The following is an 18,942-nucleotide window of genomic DNA, read 5'->3' on the forward strand; positions in this document are numbered from 1 at the left end:
GTGGGTGAGGAGCCTGAGGCTTAGTGAGGTTAATTGCTTGTCCCAGGGATCTTGTGCAAATTCCATGGCTTGTTCTATGGCAATATGCTACCATTCGCTGCTGTGATTTCTTGTTGTTGCTGTTAATTGTAGGCTAAGGGTGTGTGCGTGCGTGTGTGTGTGTGTGTTTGTGTGTAGGTGGGTGAGGAGTGGGAGTGAGAAACAGCTAGCCGAGTTGCAGTGCTTGGTCCTCTTGCAGAGTGGGTGTTAGCAAAGGCTGGCATGCTTAGCCCAGGTGGTGGCTGCACTCGGCCACCAAGTTAACGGAGGGAAAAACGAGTTAGCTGTTATCTCCTCACAGATGTCAGTTTTCCTTTAATGTGGAGCTTTGGGGAGAATACCAAGATGGAGCTGTGCTTACTGACCTTTTCCTCGCCACACAGATGGGAATAAGGGGAGTGGAAGAAAAGGAGGAAGAAGAGAGGTATTCGAGGCAGAGGCTGCCTGGGCGATGCCGCTTCCTTACCCACTCTCAGCCTAAGGGATCCTTGCCCACCCTGAGATTCCAGGATGAAATCTCTCTAGCGACAATGCCCGGGATTGCACTGGGCAGGAGTGCAGGCTTCACCCTCCAAGGACCTTGCTGAGGGTGCATGGATGTGCGGGCTAGGGTCGTGGCTGTGGTGGCAGTGCAGTGGGTTATCAGAGAGGCCTCAGGCTGGCCGGGCCCACTGTTCCCCCTGCTGGCTCCTGCTTGCAGGCAGTTGCACCATTCTAATTGTTGTGGGCAGCTGGAGTTGAGGACTAGCCCAGGAGGGTCAGGGTAGTGGCCTGGTAGTTTGCACGTGTTGGTCTTGTCCCCACGTTGCTCTGGTGAGCCCTGAAGTCATGTTTGTATGGGCCAGGCATTCTCCTGATCACCGTTGCACGTCCGTCCTCAGAAGAGCTCCCTCTGAGGTGCTGATCACACCACCACTTTCACAGCTCAGGACGCTGAGTGTCAGAGAGGCTAGGTCACCTTCCCGAGGCCACGCTTGCTGCTGAGTAGAGAATCCAGTGTGGAGCCAGGACACTGTGGCCCTGGAGTTCCGAACCACTAGGATTGCCCCTCCAGGCATTTAACTTCTCTGATCACAACTTTATTTCTTATTCTGGAAACAAAGACAGTGGGAGAAACAAATGTTTATTTGAACATCTAAGGTATGCCAGGTGCTATGGCTAGATTGTGTACATTATTTTCTTTAAGTCTTATTTCAAGCCCTGGGGTTAAGTATCAGCTTCTTGACTTAAAAAATTCAGAAAAGGCCAGGCGTCGTGGCTCACACCTGTAATCCTAACACTTTGGGAGGCCGAAGCAGGAGGCTCACTTGAGTCCAGGAGTTCAAGACCAGTCTGGGCAACATAGTGAGACCCCGTCTGTACAAAAAAAAAAAAAAAAAAAAAATCTTAATTTATCAAAAACCTTAAAATATTTTAATTGTAAAATACACATAAGATTGACGATCTTAAATATTTTGGGGTGGACAGTTCAGTAGTGTTAAGTATCTTCAGATTGTTGTGCAGCTAATCTCCAGAACTGTTTGGATCTTGCAGAACTGAAATTGTGCATCCTTTGAACAAGAACTCCTTATTCTCCCCTCCTCCCAGCCCCTGGCAAGCAGCATTCTCTATGGGTTTTTGTCCTCCAGATACCTTATATGAGTGGAGTCACACAGCATTTGTCCTTTTGTGACTGGCCTATTTCACTTAGCATGAGGTCTGCAAAGTTTGTATCACGTGGTGTAGCGTGTGATGATATTTCCTTCTACTGTATGTATTTGCCACGTATCACATTGGTTTGCCCATTTATCTGTTGCTGGACACGTCCTTGATGAATCTTACATGTCGTAATGGGTTGCTTCCAGCTCCTGGCTACATTTTGTTGATTTCGTTAATCACTCAAGACCAAGAAAACACACCCGGATTTAAGCCCCCCGTCTCTGTTTGATACCCGATTTCTGACTGCTTTTTACTTCCAAGGATCCTCCAGCTTTAGGAGTTGAGAAGAATTTTATACTAATATGGCCTTTGTTAAGCCTGAAACTGCTTTGGGCCCGTTGAAAACTCCCTTTTTTTTCTGAGTCACTGCTCAGACAGCACTTCTTCCAGAAGCCTCGTGGGGACCCAGTTTGTACCGCCAGAGGCCACCGTGTGAGACAAAGGCTTTTTGTTTCTATCTGTTGGGTGCCCATTGTTTTCCTAGTGTCACTTCTTCATCTGCTGAATCTTCTTCCAAAACTTGTGTGTTTGTTTCCATGTTCTAAAAATGACTATGATGAGATGTCATTCTGAAATTAGGAAGTACAGTGATACAACATTATTATCATGATATAGGTTTGCATTTGTAAGGTGAGCGCCCTTGAGGCTAGTCATTTTTTGTTTTAATTAGCCTTTAAGTTCTAGGAATACATGTGCAGAATGTGCAGTTTTGTTACACAGGTATACATGTGCTGTGGCGGTTTGCTGCACCCATCAACCTGTCGTCTACATTAGGTATTTGTCCTAATGCTATTCCTCCCCTAGTCCGCCACCCACCGACAGACCCCGGTGTGTGATGTTCCCCTCCCTGTGTCCATGTGTTCTCATTGTTCAACTCCCACCTATGAGTGAGAAGATGCAGTGTTTGGTTTTCTGTTCTTGTGTTAGTTTGCTGAGAATGATGGTTTCCAGCTTCACCCATGTCCCTGCAAAAGACATGAACTCATCCTTTTTTATGGCTGCATAGTATTCCGTGGTATATATGTGCCACATTTTCTTTATCCAGTCTATCATTGGCATTTGGATTGGTTCCAAGACTTTGCTATTGTGAATAGTGCCACAATAAACATGCGTGTGCATATGTCTTTATAGTAGAATAATTTATAATCTTTTGGGTATATACTCAGTAATGGAATGGCTGGGTCAAATGGTATTTCTGGTTCTTGATCCTTGAGGAATTGCCACACAGTCTTCCACAATGGTTGAACTAATTTACACTCCTACCAACAGTGTAAAAGTGTTCCTGTTTCTCCACTTCCTCTCCAGCATCTGTTGTTTCCTAGAGGCGAGTCATTTTTTCTCAAGCCCAGGTCCTAAGCAGGTAGCTGCCCTGGGTGTGCAGTAATATGGTTTATGGTGTCAAAGGTGAGATCTCTTGTGTGATAGGCCAGAGATTCTCTCTGATGCACTCGATTACTGTTTTCTATTTAAAATAGGCATTTTGTTTATGTAGGAGAGCATTAATTACTAATTACTAATGTTTACCGATAAACAATTATAAGAAATATTTCAGTAAGTGTTTTGTTAGTATGTTTCCTTGAAAACTTACTGCAAGTGAACATGTAATTTAACTTGGCCGTTTTCTGATTGCGTCATTTCTTGCAGTTGCATGTCCAGTGGGAGTATTTATTGAATTCTTGCCTTTTGGGGCTTCCCAGCTGTCTGGGTATCAAAAGCTCACAATGGATTTTTTTCTCCTGCCCTTGAGGAGCGTCTGTTTCTTTTGACTTCCAGCTTAGAATAAAAGAGCCTCGGCCGGGCGCGGTGGCTCAAGCCTGTAATCCCAGCACTTTGGGAGGCCGAGACGGGCGGATCACAAGGTCAGGAGATCGAGACCATCCTGGCTAATACGGTGAAACCCCGTCTCTACTAAAGAATACAAAAAACTAGCCGGGCGACGAGGCGGGCGCCTGTAGTCCCAGCTACTTGGGAGGCGGAGGCAGGAGAATGGCGTGAACCTGGGAGGCGGATGGCGTGAACCTGGGAGGCGGATGGCGTGAACCTGGGAGGCGGAGCTTGCAGTGAGCTGAGATCCGGCCACTGCACTCCAGCCTGGGCGACAGAGCCAGACTCCGTCTAAAAAAAAAAATAAATAAAAAAAATAAAATAAAAGAGCCTCTAGTCTGTCTGCCCCATGAACCTTCCCTTAAAAGATGTTATTTTAGGCTGGGCACGGTGGTTCACCCCTGTAATCCCAGCACTTTGGGAGGCTGAGAAGGGCGGATACCTGGAGCCCAGGAGTTCGAGACCAGTCTGGCCAACATGGTAAAACCTCGTCTCTACTAAAAATACACAAATTAGCTGAGCCTGTAATCCCAGCTACTGGGGAGGCTGAGGCACAAGAATCACTTGAATTCAGACGGCAGGGGTTGCAGTGAACTGAGATCACGCCGCTGTATTCCAGCCTGGGCAATAGAGCGAGACTCTGTCTCAAAAAAAGAAAAAGAAAAAAAAGTTATTTTAGCTTTTTCTGCTTGCTCTTGGAAAAACAAAAATTAGGGAGCAGAGGGGATACAAAAAAGGATAATGACAGACAGGTTCATCTGACCTTAAAGGGGCCTTGTCTATTTTTCAGAACCTACATTAAGAAACAGATTCAGATCCATCAGCCGTTTGTAGAGCACCTGTCATGAGCCAGGTAAGATGTGTAGCGTTTTCAAAGCTGTTTTATTAAATCCTCACAGAAACCTTTGCGAGTTGCTGTTTTTCAGCTGGGCAATCTGTGCTGAAGTAAGCTACCTCGCTTGGCTCACACGGCTAAAAGTAGAAGCACCAGCCTAGGGCTTGGTGTTGTCCGCTTCTAAGTTTAGGGCTGTAATCTGGTTCTTCCACCAAAGAAGACACAGTGGCTGCCTCAGAGGGATCTGGAAACGGGGTCTAATTCCCAGTTCTGGTGGGATTTCCCCTGTGTCTTCCTCTCTTGACTGATGATCAGTAGATCTGTTTATCACTCCTAGGAGCTGCGCCTTGCGGCTTCATTTCAGCCTCTTTATACAGACCTCACTGAGGCTCTGAGGGGGAAGTGGCTGCTTAGACCCACCACCCATCCACCCACCCACCCAGCTTGTTCTATCAGGAATGGTTCCGACCCTCTTCCATGGAGAGGCATGTGACTGTCTGGGTGTAGGACATTTCCAGAGGAGGATGGCCCCCGGAGAACTGGTCCGGGGATGGCCACAGTTCGGCACTCTGGTTGGATTCTGCACATGAAACATTTTGGAATCTTTTCAGTGGAAGTTTGGCTCTTGGACAGCTCTCTTCTGCTGTCCCCTAAATCCCCTATTCCTACTGAGGTTAGAGGCCATTTTTTGTGCATGGTCATCACCCAAGTGCCAGCATAGGGCTGGGTGCCCGGGAAGCCTCCAGTAAGCAGCACTGAAGTGAGGGTTGCATCTCAGGATGCCAAGACTTGATCCCGACTCCATCATTTATTGTTCCAGTTCTCTTAACCTTTTAAGCTTCAGTTTCGTTGTCTTAATAAAAAGGGGACATGTGAAGAGATGACAGTAGTCCTTCGTGGTTTGCTGTAAGGACTCAATGAGCAAAAAACGTGTAATGAGGGCAGGTATGGGCTTTATTATTTTTTGTATCTTGAGGTTGGTATTCACTACATATTCATCAGAATGATGATGAAAATGTAAGGAACCTCCTCTCTGAGTTTCATTTGCCCGATTTTAAAAACTAGGATACTGGTGTTAATCTGTGGTTCCTGGGGGGAGAGGGCTGCTCATCAGAAATTCCTGAGGGCCTTTACCAGAAGCACAGGACCAGGCCCCATCCCTGAAATTCTGATTCCTGCCATCTTGGCTGGAGTGTGGCACGTGGGTTCTGAAACATGGGTCCTGGGGATTGTGCTACACAGCCCTGGTGAGGCGTGATGGACCCTCTAGCCTCTGAGTTCTCTCGCCAGGTCCTTTCTGGGTTGGGCAGGTTGGAGGCTCATGGAGTGTCTAGCAAATGGTTAGGGTTCTGACAGTTTCCCACTCCACCCCTCTACCTCCCACCCATTCTTCAAGGCCCCCTTTAAATGGCACCTTCTCCAGAACGACTCCCTGGGCCTTCTGAGCTGGAAAGTACTCTCTCTCTGCTGAGTGCCCCGTGGTCCTGCCTCTGGGGTTTTGTCATGCTGCAATCAGCCATAAGCTTGTGGAGGGCACAGCCTCGGTTGATACAGCAATGACACCCCACAGCATCTTCGCCGGGCTCTTGCATCCAGTTGGCATATCATATATATTTACATATGTCACCAATACATTTATGAATAACTGTTTCAACAGCTAACTCTTTGGTTTTATAAATCACAAGTGCATCTCCCAAGATTCCTTCTGTTTCTCTTCAGACCAGTAACACAGAATGTCTTTGTTAAATTGGTCCTTTTTCTTTTTTTTTAATAAACTGGAGATACTTGGGGAGAAAAAAGTGATGTACTCTTCCTTTGTAATTAGCTATGATGATGAGACTATCTTTTCCATTATGTTTTATTTTTACTTGCCTTGGAATTTATCAAGTGGCCTCTTTTCTATGAAGGTTACCCTTCAAGTAAGTAAGGGAGCTTGGTGAGAACACTGGGGGATTTACTTTGTACTTTTTTAAAAATAAGACTCATGATGGAGAAGGCTGATGTGAGCTGATGGTGAAAGCTCAGCCTGGAGCTATAAAAAGGGGGTCTCTGAGCTGAGAAACTGAAACCGATCCTCCATGATCAAGATTTATTTTTTCTGCCATCAACTGCCGAAGTAATTAATAGTCACTTTTATTTTAGAATTTGTTTTATATATTTAACAAAGCCTTCTGAGTAGCCCTTCATGGCTTCTCTTCATACCCAGGGCAAGGTCTTTTTTTTTTCCCTTAAGTACATTTATAATTGCATTGATCAACTCTGACTTTGTGATATGCCAGCTCCTTGAATGTGATCCTCATTTGATTTCATGTTTTTGATGCAAATGGATCTTGGAATCCATTCTAGAGTGCTTTGGTAGATTTCTTCATCCATAAGAGGCAGTTTATCTTGTTCAGCCTCTACAAGGACTGTCTGGTATGGCCGGTCTGGGCATCTGGCTGGCCACGAGCCTGCCCAGTAGGGACTCAGTTAGGACCTGCTGAGAGCGGTTTCGCTTTCACATTTGCTGCTGCTTGTCCACAGCTGAACTGAGAGGTGTTCTCGGGGATCCCTGGAGTATTGAGAACAAAGAGCAGAAGGAAGAACTTGCATCCTTCTATTTTCCATCCATTCAGTGAATATTTAGTGCCTGCCCCAAGGCAGTTCTGAGGATACAGCAGACGGCACAACAGGCAGTCCCTGTCCTTGTGGACGTGCTCTGGCACCAAGCTGTTTCCAACTCAGCACATGTGGGAAAGGAACTGGCATTTTTTCATATCCTTGCTATCTTCGGCATATGTGGGCATACTTATTTAAACCTCACAACTCTCTGTGAAGTAGGTATTATTAGGGGTTCTGTAGGCCACATGTATCTGTGAACATCATACTGGTGTGTGGTGTTTTGCATAATAGAGCTATGAAATTATGCAGCTGGGGTTTGAAAATAAACCCTGCCTTTTGCCATCTAAATGTTGAACAAGGGACTTAAACGCTCACAGCCTCCTCCTCTTCCCCTGTTTTGAATGAGGCTAAAGGTTAGACCTCTTAGGATCTTTTGGTAGTTAACACTTTGCAGGTTGGCGTGGATACACACAGGTATTGTAAACCCGTGTGTGCTTGGAAAACCGAGGCTCTTTCTGCCTGTGATTCTGGAGTGACTTCTGGATTTGATCCTATACAGAATGCTCTTACATCCTATTCGTTATAGGGAAGGAAGCTTGTGGCAGGGAATCTGGAGACCCACGTTCCATCTGGTTCTGCCCTCAAATTGTGTGTTCTCGGACAAGTTCCTAGACTTCTCTAGTTCTCAGTTGTCGCATATCTGAAATGAGACAATGGTGCTGATTTCCCTTTGGATTAATTTCTCCTTGGATAAATTTATCTTTGGTGGCTTTGTTTGGGCCCTCCTCTTCATTTTCATCAAGACTTCTCATGTTTAAATTTCACATGGTGGAGGGCTTGCCTGGTTGCCTCATTGATCACTGTGACCCTCGCCTGGCATTCCCAACCCTCTTTACCCTGTTCTGCTTTTTCTTTATTTTCATAGCACTATAGCACTTATCACTTTCTTTCTTTCTTTCTTTTTTTTGGAGATGGAATCTCACTCTGTTGCCCAGGCTGGAGTGTAGTGGCGCAATCTCCACTCACTGTAACCTCTGTCTCCCAGGTTCAAACCATTCTCCTGCCTCAGCCTCCCAAGTAGCTGGGACTATAGGCGTACGCTGCCACGCCCGGCTAATTTTTTTTTTTTTTTTTTTAAGCATAGACAGGTTTCACTGTGTTGCCCAGGCTAGGCTGGTCTCGAACTCCTGAGCTCAGGCAGTCTGCCCACCTCGGCCTCCGAAAGTGCTGGGATTACAAGTGTGAGCCACCGCGCCCGGCCTTCATAATACTTACCACTTTTTAACAGACTGTATGTTTTTTTAAATTTATTGTGTTTATTTTTATAAACAAAAAAGAAATCTTACCTTTACTGGAATGTAACCTAATTAAAGAGTGAAATCTTTATCGATCTTGTGCCCAGACCACCTTGAAGCCATGAAGGGCTGCTCAGGAGGCTTTGTTAAATATAAAACAAATTCTGAAATAAAAGTGACTATTAATTACTTCAGCAGTTGATGGCAGGGAAAAAAATATTGATCTGGGAACATCTGTTTCAGTTTCTCAGCTCAGAGGCCCCTTTTTGTAGCTCCAGGGCTGACTTTTCATGGTCGACTCATATCAGCCTTCTGCATCATGAGGCTTATTTTTAAAAAGTACAAAGTAAATACCACAAACAGGTATTGTGACTTGTGGAACAAGTTGTCGAGAAAATTACAAAGAATAGTTCCTTCTGCTGCTATTTGCTTAGAGCCAGCCTGGCTCTAATAGCTAGGGCCCTTGTGTGTTCTTTTCTTGAGCATAAAGAGTTTCGCAGAATACGGACATAGGAGGGAGTCACTCTATATTGGTGGTAGAACAAGGCAAAAACAAGACCACTTAATCATCAACACGGAGCACAGATAAAAGCAAGATCCCTGCGAGGCGCAGAAACGACCAAACGTTCCCCAGTCTCAGCTCACATGAATGTTTCTTTACCAATTGTGGCTTTAGCCTCATTCTGTTCCTCCTGCCTCTTAGATAAAAATTAGGAAGCTACGTCATCATAAAATTTCTGCTCTGTTGACAGCGCACCCAATTCAGAGCAAAACTGTGTTTCTCTGAGCCTACCCCTAAATCACTGAACACAGTCCAAATTGTATAATGAGCTCCTCCTGACATCCTCGTGCTGAGATATCTGAAATTCTGCCTGGCATCGTGTCTACCTTGTTGCAGTCAACCAATAAACTCAACTTTGTTTGACTACAGGTATGTTTCTGGTAGTCTTTAACTGGAGCCAGTGGCACAGTCACTTGGTGAATAAAACCTTGTCATAGGCATCACTGTAGAAATGTGTAGGTTATTTTACAGCTGAATGGTATTGAATAGACTCACACACAGCTTAATTGGAGAGCTGAGTCACTTGATCATTGTGGAAACAGAGCAGGATGTGACAGAAGGCGGAAATGCAAAGGTTGGGTAAGTGTGCCTCGAAGTGAGTAGGTTGAGAGAAGGAGAAAGCCTAGAAGGCTGGGGTGGTAGAGAGGAGAAGGTGGGTAGGGCTGGAAGAGACAGTGGGGTCTTGAGTAAATCGCTTGTTTAGGAGTCTAGACACCCAAGGTCTTATCCTGGATTTACTGCATATGAGCTCTTGACAACTCCAGTAGTTAGGTTTTTCACTTGTAAAAAACAGGGTCAGTAATCTCTCCTCCTTATCTCACATAGTAGTTAATTTGTGTGAAACACCTTATAAAGTGTCCTGTGCTGGAAAAGTATAAGGCCTGGCTCTAATTGTGGAGAAAATCAAAAAACACGCAGTTTCAAGGTGTTTCACCCATAAGCCAGTTGCTAAATGATCCCTCTCTGTCTTCCACCACCCAAACTTTAGAGATGAGGGTTGCCATAGGAACCTTGTCATTATCATTCAGCAGCTGTAGACTTGCTTTGGTGGTGTATGTTTTTTAAGACCGGTTAGGTTACTTAAAGGGTCTTGGGAGCATGAGTGTGGTGGGAGGGGCTTAAGAGAGAGGCAGGGATAGAATTAGAGAAAGGAGCCAGCAAAACCCTTCCCCCATCAGATGAAGGGCCTAGGATCCACCTGCTACCTTTACACCCTCTGCCCTATCCCCCTCCACTCTGAGTCAGACTTGGTTGTTCAAGGATTTAAATGGGAAAATGTGTTAGCCAGATTATCCTTCCAAATAAGGTTATAAAGTCTACCGTATTAAAGAGGGGAAGATTTCCTTCTGTGGAATTTCAGATCTTGATGATAATAATGGTAATATTAATAATATGACTGTCTGTCGTTTATTAGGTGTTTGTTATATGCTGGACACTGAATTCAGCATTTATGGGTGTTGCTTCATTTAGTACTTGAAATAAATTCATTGTTATCCTTCTTTGCAAATGAGGAAGCGGAAACATAGAGGTTAAATGACCTACCCACAGTCACCAGTCAGCCGGCCTCATGGGAATTGGACTAGGTCCTTCTGACCTCAGATGTGGAAGACTTAACTCTGCTCCCTGGTTTCCTTGCAGATAATCCTGGGATATGAGAACTATTATCTAGGACGCTCATCTTTTAGATGGGAAAATAGGGGTTAGAAGAGGTGAAATCCCTCTTTGAAGGCCATGTTATTGCTGCTGCTGGTGGTAGGTCCTGGGTGAGGCCCGAGATCTTCTGATCATTATTGCAGACAGTGAATAGGACTTTTCTCCTGGTGGGTTTAAATATGAGTGGTTGTGGTCGCTGGCAGTTTCCGCAACAGAGGTATGGTCCTCCTTTAACTTTTCTGTGGAAAAGGCCCTGAAGCTACGGAACCAGATTATCTGGTCTCTCATTGTACCTCTACCTGCTAACATCCATCTGACCCTGGGCTACTTCTTTAATTTCTCTGTCCCTTTGTACTTCCTTGTATGGAAAATTGGGATAACAACTGTACCTATGCCTTAGTGTTGTAATAAGAACTAAAGGAGGCTGGGCGCAGTGGCTCACACCTGTAATCCCAGTACTTTGGGAGGCAGAGGCGGGTGGATCGCCTGAGGTCAGGAGTTTGAGACCAGACTGGCCAACATGGTGAAACCCCGTCTCTGTTTAAAATAAAAAAAAATTAGCTGGGCATGGTGGTGCTCATCTGTAATCCCAGCTTCTTGGAAGGCTGAGGCAGGAGAATTGCTTGAACCTGGGAGGCAGAGGTTGCAATGAGCCAAGATTGCACCATTGCACTCCAGCCTGGGCAACAGAGTGAGACCCTGTCTCAAAAACAAACAAACAAACAAAAAACTAAAGGGATTAATATGTTGAAAACTTGTAGCCTGGTGTCTAGTACCTAGTAGGTTTTGAGTAAGTACTGCCTGTTAATAATGTATCCCATCCCTCGTTTGAAAGATGTAATCCTCATTTGAGTTTTTTTCAGTAGACCGGAGCTCCTGCCTGCGCCCCGTGGAATTAATATCCTCTGAGATACATGGATACTGTTGACGTTATGGTGAAGATGGTGAGGTGTTGGGAGGTGGAGTGGAGAGAGACTGATTGATGTAAAAACGACATTAGCTTGCTAAGGACACCCAAGTGGTTGAGATGTTCTGTGAAGTGGGCCTGTGTGTCTGCTGGACCTGGAGTTGAGGGGACAGGTTTCTTTTGATGCAGCGTCTTATCCTGGGGTGACTCTGGGAGGCAAAAGCATTGCCTTTTCATGAGACTGATGACACACTATCATTCCTAGACCAGAAATGGTGCAAGAACAGAGAGGATTTATCCTGCTTTTCTTTCTCTACACAGTCCCTGTGACAGAGAAGGTGTCTGCTGAGTGGACAGGCCAAGAACTGTTCTCCAGGACTGAGTGCAGATGAAATAGGGGGTATAAACCCATGAAGAACAATGAGGCAGAGGGAGTGAAGCGGGACACGCTGGGGTGGAGGAGAAAGAATTTGCCTTTATTACGCGGTTAGCCTTTTTGGTTCTTTAAGAGCTTTAGGAGGTAGTGAATATGGTCCTCCAGTCTACAGACCAGAAGAGGCATCTCAGGCAAGTGATTTGCCCAGTACTAGTTAGGGATGGATCAAGGACCTGGCCCCAGGTCCCTCTCTCTGCCTCAGAGGCCCTCTGGGATCCGTTTAAGGGACTTGTCTTGAGTAATTAACTGAATACTGGTTTATTCAGAATGAGGGGTCTTTAGTTGGAGCATAGGCTTGTCTTTGGTGAAACCACTGGGGTTTTTGGGTCCAGCGTCTGGCAGTGTGCAAGGAGCCTGGGGCATCTTTGTCACAATGTGGCTTCAGGAAGAGCCCTCCTTCCCTTCCTGAGTAAGGCAGAATTTGAGTCAGGCTGGGGTGGGCTCCTGTTGTGGGAACAGGTTACTGTGGGTGCTGGAGGGAATGACTTTTAGTCTGAGTCATTCAGTGGCCTGCGGGAGTGCAGGGCTGGGGGTGGAGAGAGAAATAGAGGTGCTGGCCAAAAAGTCTCAGTGCCTGCCCTTTCTTACCCCTAGGGCCCATGAGCCTGGTTTAAAAACCACTTATCCACCACCTTGTTTTCATTCTCACTCACTGAGTCCTTGAGATGTAAGCGTGTTGGTGAGGAAAACTACTGCGGTGGCTGAGATGTGCTGGGCGAAAGATTTTCAACCAGTCTTTTCCTAATAAGCAGCGACTTGTTTATATTCTGAGCTTTCACAGCAGCATTCTAGAAAAAAAAAAGAATACGGAGGACTCAAAAAAAAATGTGCTGCCTGATTTAGTTTTGATTGCTCATGTCTCTGGCTTCTTTCACGGAACTATTAATTGACTGTAGGGAGTTGCTGCTTTTCGCACAGTAAGCTCCTAGGCATGAAGCAAAAGGATGACATTGATCATTTTGGGGTCCCTCAGACTCTGGCCACGTTGAAACAGGCTGTCAGGTTTTTTTTTTTTTGTAACCCTCAGACTCTGGCCACGTTGAAACAGGCTGTCAGTTTTTTTTTTTTTTTTTTTTTGTAACCCTCAGACTCTGGCAACGTTGAAACAGGCTGTCAGTTTTTTTTTTTTTTTTTTTTTTTTTGTAACCACCAGTTAGCATGAGTGGGGGTGGCAGAAATTACCGGTTTGATTTTTGATCAGGGGCTATGGCTTATACTTAAGCTATTTGGAGGGAGGAGGAAGCGTGAATGAGTGAGTTAAGGCAGGAACAAGATGGAGCCATGCTGGGTTTTTTAGGCAGTTGTTTCAAAAACAACACAAAGTAAGAAATGGTGAAAACCAGGAACTGTTTGACTTTTTCTAGTTTACAATGAGAGAAGAAAGATGTTTGGGGAGTTTTAGAAGACTTGAGTCTGTTGCCTAGTAAGTACCTCTGGTGGCGTCCTTGTACAGATCAGTTCACAGTATACCACTGCTTAGAAGTGGACTAGATTTAATGGGACTGGCTATTTATTCAGCAACAACTTATTATTCACCTTCTATGTATAAAGCACTATTCTGAATAAATGTCTTCTGAATTGTTAGAATCTAAACTGTACTCGATATTGTTACCATGTGAAGCATATCTTATGGAATTCTGATTTTTTAAAAAACTATTACTCCCGTGTCATTCAATGAAAAGTTTCAGAACAATGGTAGTTGAATGCAGTTTGGGTACAACTGTGAATATCTAATGTTCTATATTTGTATATGGGTGAAACATTTCGGAAGATGGGTAAGATGCTGTAAAATAATCAGTCTAATAAAGTCAGTGTTTTAATCTGTGGCTGCCAGTATTACCAGAGAGAAACAGCCAGAGGTCATGTGCCTCTCAGTGGAACTTGGATCTGATCAAGACCCTCCATCTAGCTAGGAAGTCACAGGAAATACACGGAGGGCAGAGACGCAGGTTAGATGACAAACAGAGACACTGTCATGAAAATTCAGACAGCAGAGAACTCTGTAGAAAAACAACCCTGTTCTTCATCAAGGGAATTGTAAGGGGGAAAATTGGATAGTGCCAGTGGCTTGTGGATGTTAGATGAAGTTAAGGAATTAATGTTCTTTTTTTTTTTTTTGAGACGGAGTCTCGCTCTGTCGCCCGGGCTGGAGTGCAGTGGCCGGATCTCAGCTCACTGCAAGCTCCGCCTCCCGGGTTTACGCCATTCTCCTGCCTCAGCCTCCCGAGTAGCTGGGACTACAGGCGCCAGCCACCTCGCCCGGCTAGCTTTTTTTGTATTTTTTAGTAGAGACGGGGTTTCACTGTGTTAGCCAGGATGGTCTCGAACTCCTGACCTCGTGATCCGCCCGTCTCGGCCTCCCAAAGTGCTGGGATTACAGGCTTGAGCCACCGCGCCCGGCCTAATGTTCTTTTCTTAGTGTGGTAATGAAATTGAGATTTAAAAATAAAGGTTTTGAAACCATTAGGACCAAGATGATAGTATATTGGGGATTTGCTTGAAAGTAATCGCGGGGTGGGGAGAGAGGGAGTCATGGGAATGAGTAGGGTAGAGAGGAAACAAGACTGTAATGATCATGACTTGATAATTACTGATACCAGGTCACAGATATATAGGGACTCTCTTTTTTTAAATGTTTTTAACATTTTTCATAATACAAATGTTAAAGGAAATAATGATTTAGTCTGTTTCTTAGCCATTTCCTAAAGATAGGCATTATAAGGTCCGTTATAGGCCAGGTGCAGTGACTCACGCTTGTAATCCTAGCACTTTGGGGTAGATGATCTGAGATCGGGAGTTCGAGACCAGCCTGACCAACATGGAGAAACCCCGTCTCTACTAAAAGTACAACATTAGCCAGGCATGGTGGCGCATGCCTGTAATCTCAGCTACTCAGGATGACTGAGGCAGAAGAACCGCCTGAACCCGGGAGGCAGAGGTTGTGGTGAGCCTAGATCGTGCCATTGCACTGCAGCCTGGGCAACAAGAGTGAAACTCTGTCTCAAAAAATAAAAATAGATAAGTAAGATCTGTTATAAGTAACATCCTGGAGTTTTTCAACTTGATGTGATGCTCGAAAGATGGTGTAGTTCCCTAACATCATTCCATGAACTTCTAGGATTCTGGGTTTCCGGGGGGCGGGGGAGGTAAGGGAGAGAGACCCAGGTCAGTGGGACTTCAGAATCCTGGAAATACACTTCAGTCACAGATGTGTCACCTGTACATTTTAGATCTTTGTGTTTCCCAGAAGATTTTGTTGGGGACAAAAAGGAGGCTCGTTATTTACAGAAAGAAAAGTTTGGGGCCAGGCGCAGTGGCTCACGTCTGTAATCCCAGCACTTTGGGAGACCGAGGCGGATGGATCACGAGGTCAGGAGTTCAAGACCAGCCTAACCAACATGGAGAAACCCCGTCTCTATTAAAAATACAACATTAGCCAGGCGTGGTGGCGCGTGCCTGTAATCCCAGCCACTCAGGAGGCTGAGGCAGGAGAATCACCGAGCCCAGGAGGCGGAGGTTGCAGTGAGCCGAGATTGCGCCATTGCACTCCAGCCTGGGCAACAAGAGCCAAACTCCATCTCAAAAAAAAAAAAAAGAAAGTTTGGAAACCACACTCTTGTTTTATAAACAAGGAAACCAAAGCACACAGAGGGGAGGTGATATACTCAAGTTTGCACAGCAGGCAAGTTGCCAGTCCTCAGACCTCATGGCAGCTGTTCTTACACTCTTCAGTCACGCCAGTCCCCAGTCATTACCCTTTAGACCTCTTGGACAGGGGCCCCAAGGAAGATAGGTCACCTGCATGCAGGCTTCCAGTGCTGCCTGATCCTCCTAAGTGGAAGCTGTGCTGATAATGGAAATCACTTTCTACGTTCAAAGCACCGAAAGGAAAGCCACATTGGAGATGCACTTACTGCATGCTCCCAGCTCCCAGCTTTCTCTTTTACTAAACTCCCTGTGCCAGGGAGCATTGTAGCAGGAGGGAGACATTGAATTTGGGAAACAAACAGTCCCACTGGGACTCTTCCTGGGCTAGAAAACCTGTATGTTGAACACTTAATCATTTTTAGTGCTTGTTTCATCTGCTGCTCATGTTTATTTGTCCTCAATAAAACCAAGAAACCTTGGAGGGTCTCGAGGTATCCTGTCTTTCAGGGTTAGGGACACTGGAGCACAGTTAGAATCTAGGGTTACACGTGGTGTCTGTAAATCGGATGGTTTCCATTTTTTTTGTTTCTTTTTTTTTTTTTTTGAGATGGAGTTTTGCTTTTGTCACCTAGGTGGAGTGCAGTGGTGCCATCTCGGCTCACTGCAACCTCCGCCTCCCCGGTTCAAGTGATTCTCCTGCCTCAGCCTCTTGAGTAGCTGAGATTATAGGTTCCCGCCACTACACCCACCTAATTTTTTGTATTTTTAGTAGAGACGGGGTTTTACCATGTTGGGTAGCCTGGTCTCGAACTGCTGACCTCAGGTGATCCCCGCCCCCCTCGGCCTCCTAGGAAAGAAAGGAGATGAGTAAACTGGAAGTGGGAGGAAGGGCGCCGGGAACAGACTGTGGGAACTAAATTGTACATCTGTTCTCTTACGGCCTTGTTAGACCAGTGGCTTTTAAACTTCTTTTACTGCATTCAAACCTGCAGGATAAGGCTTGTTTTCATCCGTAACATTTTAGTAGCGGTTTGGCCAGGTTGTGGATACAGGGAGGGCTTGGGGCAGGGGTGGGACCTCTGGGGAGGATGGTGATGTCTCACTAGAGGGTTTGAGTGCAGTTTGAATAAACCCACATATGCATTTTGGATGTTCCTGCATGCTCACTACTCTTCCTCTGTCTACCTCTGTTGAGACCTCTTTAATTTTTAATTATTTATTTATTTATTTATTTATTTATTTATTTATTTATTGAGAGGGAGTCTTGCCCTGTCCCTCAAGCTAGAGTGCAGTGGCGCGATCTCAGCTTACAGCAAACTCCATCTCCCGGGGTCAGGCGATTCTCATGCCTCAGCCTCCGGAGTAGCTGGGATTATAGACATGCGCCACCATGCCCGGCTAATTTTTTGTATTTTTAGTAGAGAAGGGGTTTCGCCATGTTGGCCAGGGTGGTCTCGAACTCCTGACCTCAAGTGATCCACCCACCTCGGCTTCTCAAAGTGCTGTGATTACAGGCATGAGCCACTGAGCCCAGCTGAGACATCTTTTTAGTTTCCTAGTTTGACCTTTAGAGTAAGGCCCTTTAGCATTATGGGGAATACTTAGAATTGAGTTCAGGGCTGGCATCCATCCACTGGAGGCATCATTAGTCATTTTAATTTTTAATGAGTACCCACTGTATGCTGTGCTCCTGGGTTTCAGGGATGGCTAAGATCTAGTCTATACTTAAAAGTGCACAGTCTAATAATATAATGAAAAACAATACATAAGAGATTAATGTTATGACATTTTTGCTCTTTGCCAGGTACCCAGGCAAATGTTGTGCTTGTGTTTGGACGTTTACTTAATCTTTGCAACAGCCATCAAGAAGGGTTATCATTAATAACCTAATTTTACAGATGAGACACCAAGGCTTGGAGAGATCATCTAACTTGCATAAGATCTTAGAGGTAGTAGTAAGTGTTGGAGACAGGATTTAATGCTAGGCAGCCATCTCCAAAGTGCTTTTTTTTCTTTTTGTTTCTTTTAAAGACGGAGTCTTGCTCTGTTGCCCAGGCTGGAGTGCCGTGGCGCGATCTCGGCTTACTGCAAGTTCCACCTCCCGGGTTCTAGCCGATTCTCCTGCCTTAGCCTCCCGAGTAGCTGGGATTACAGGCACATGCCACCACAACGGGCTGAATTTTGTATTTTTAGTAGTTGCGGGGTTTCACCATGTTGGCCAGGCTGGTCTTGAACTCCTGACCTCACGTAATCCACTCGCCTCAGCCTCCCAAAGTGCTGGGATTACAGGCGTGAACCACTGTGCCCGGCCCAAAGTGCTCATTGTTACAGCCACCCTCTCTGCCTTTCAATCTGGAAAGGACGTGCTCCCGACCCATTGCAGTATAATGAACATAGCCACAGAGACGTTCACATGCACAGGGCAGTGGGGAAGCAGAGTTCACGCATTCACAAGCAGGGAAGATAGAACGAAAAATCAAGGACAGCTTCACAGAAGAGATAAAGCCTGGGTTGGGTTGTGAGGATGAAAAGGAATGTCTACCAGGAAGGCTAGGAGTATGGAAATCCATATGAATAACATAGACAGGACCCCAGAGGAAGAAAACAGATGCCTTGTTTGGAGAACTGTAGGTGTTTTTGTGTGTGTGTGTGGGCTAGAATGGGAAATGTGAGTGAGAGAGAGCAACAGGTAAAATGCTGGAGAAATTCTCAAGGGTAACATCCCAGCTGCCCTCCCAGTCAGTAGCCATTAGCAGCATGTGGCTACTTTAAATGAGTTGAAATGAAATAAAATTAAAAATATAGTTCCTTAGTCTCAATAACCACCACATGCAGCTAGCAGCCACCATATTTTAGAGCACAGATGTAGAAAATATACATCATGACTGAAAGTTCTGTTGGGCAGTGCTGGGCTGAATATTTCCTTATTTGGCTCACATCTGTCAAGCTGCACCTGGTGTTTTTTGACACCTGCACACGTCAGGTTTCAGAGGGGTTTGCTTTGTTTTGGTAGAAGAGCCTGCACTGGCTGCTTAGGGCCACAGTGGAAGTGCCAGAGAGATTGAATGTATAGTTAGAAGCAATGTACAGTTGCTCAAGATATATTAGTAACTTGGTTTTTTTTTACCACTGCTCAGATGAATATATAAAAATCCCAAGAAATATGTTATTTCCCCTCTAAGCCAGCAGAGCTACTAGTTTTATTAAACAGACAATGGCAAATCTATTTTTAATTTTATTTTTTATTAAAAAATGCCCTACTGCTTGAGATTCTAATCTCTAGCTGAATAATAAGTGTCATTTTCGAGTTGCAAATTGCCAGAGCAGTAGCGTGCGTTGAAGGCACTTAATAAATAGGATTCAGTGCTTTGCGTCCATGTAGAGACAAAAATAGGTCAAAAAGCTTTTCCCTTTTTCTTTTGAGTACAGTGTTCTGACTTTCCA

General features: G+C 45.2%; 1 protein-coding gene across 2 annotated transcripts in view; it reads left to right on the forward strand.

Annotated features, from left to right (window-relative positions):
* The window catches only part of LARGE1 (LARGE xylosyl- and glucuronyltransferase 1), a 634,203-nt gene that overhangs the window by 60,376 nt on the left and 554,885 nt on the right, over window positions 1–18,942 (forward strand). The window contains exon 2 of one of the 2 annotated variants that reach the window (XM_030915190.1): window positions 4,352–4,414. The exons of the other annotated variant lie outside the window; for it this stretch is intronic. The gene's annotated coding sequence lies outside the window, so the exon portion shown is untranslated. The remainder of the gene's footprint in view (window positions 1–4,351; window positions 4,415–18,942) is intronic. 2 annotated transcript variants of the gene reach the window in all.

The sequence above is a fragment of the Rhinopithecus roxellana genome, chromosome 13, assembly GCF_007565055.1.
Source record: "Rhinopithecus roxellana isolate Shanxi Qingling chromosome 13, ASM756505v1, whole genome shotgun sequence".
In the NCBI taxonomy this organism is placed as follows: domain Eukaryota; kingdom Metazoa; phylum Chordata; class Mammalia; order Primates; family Cercopithecidae; genus Rhinopithecus; species Rhinopithecus roxellana.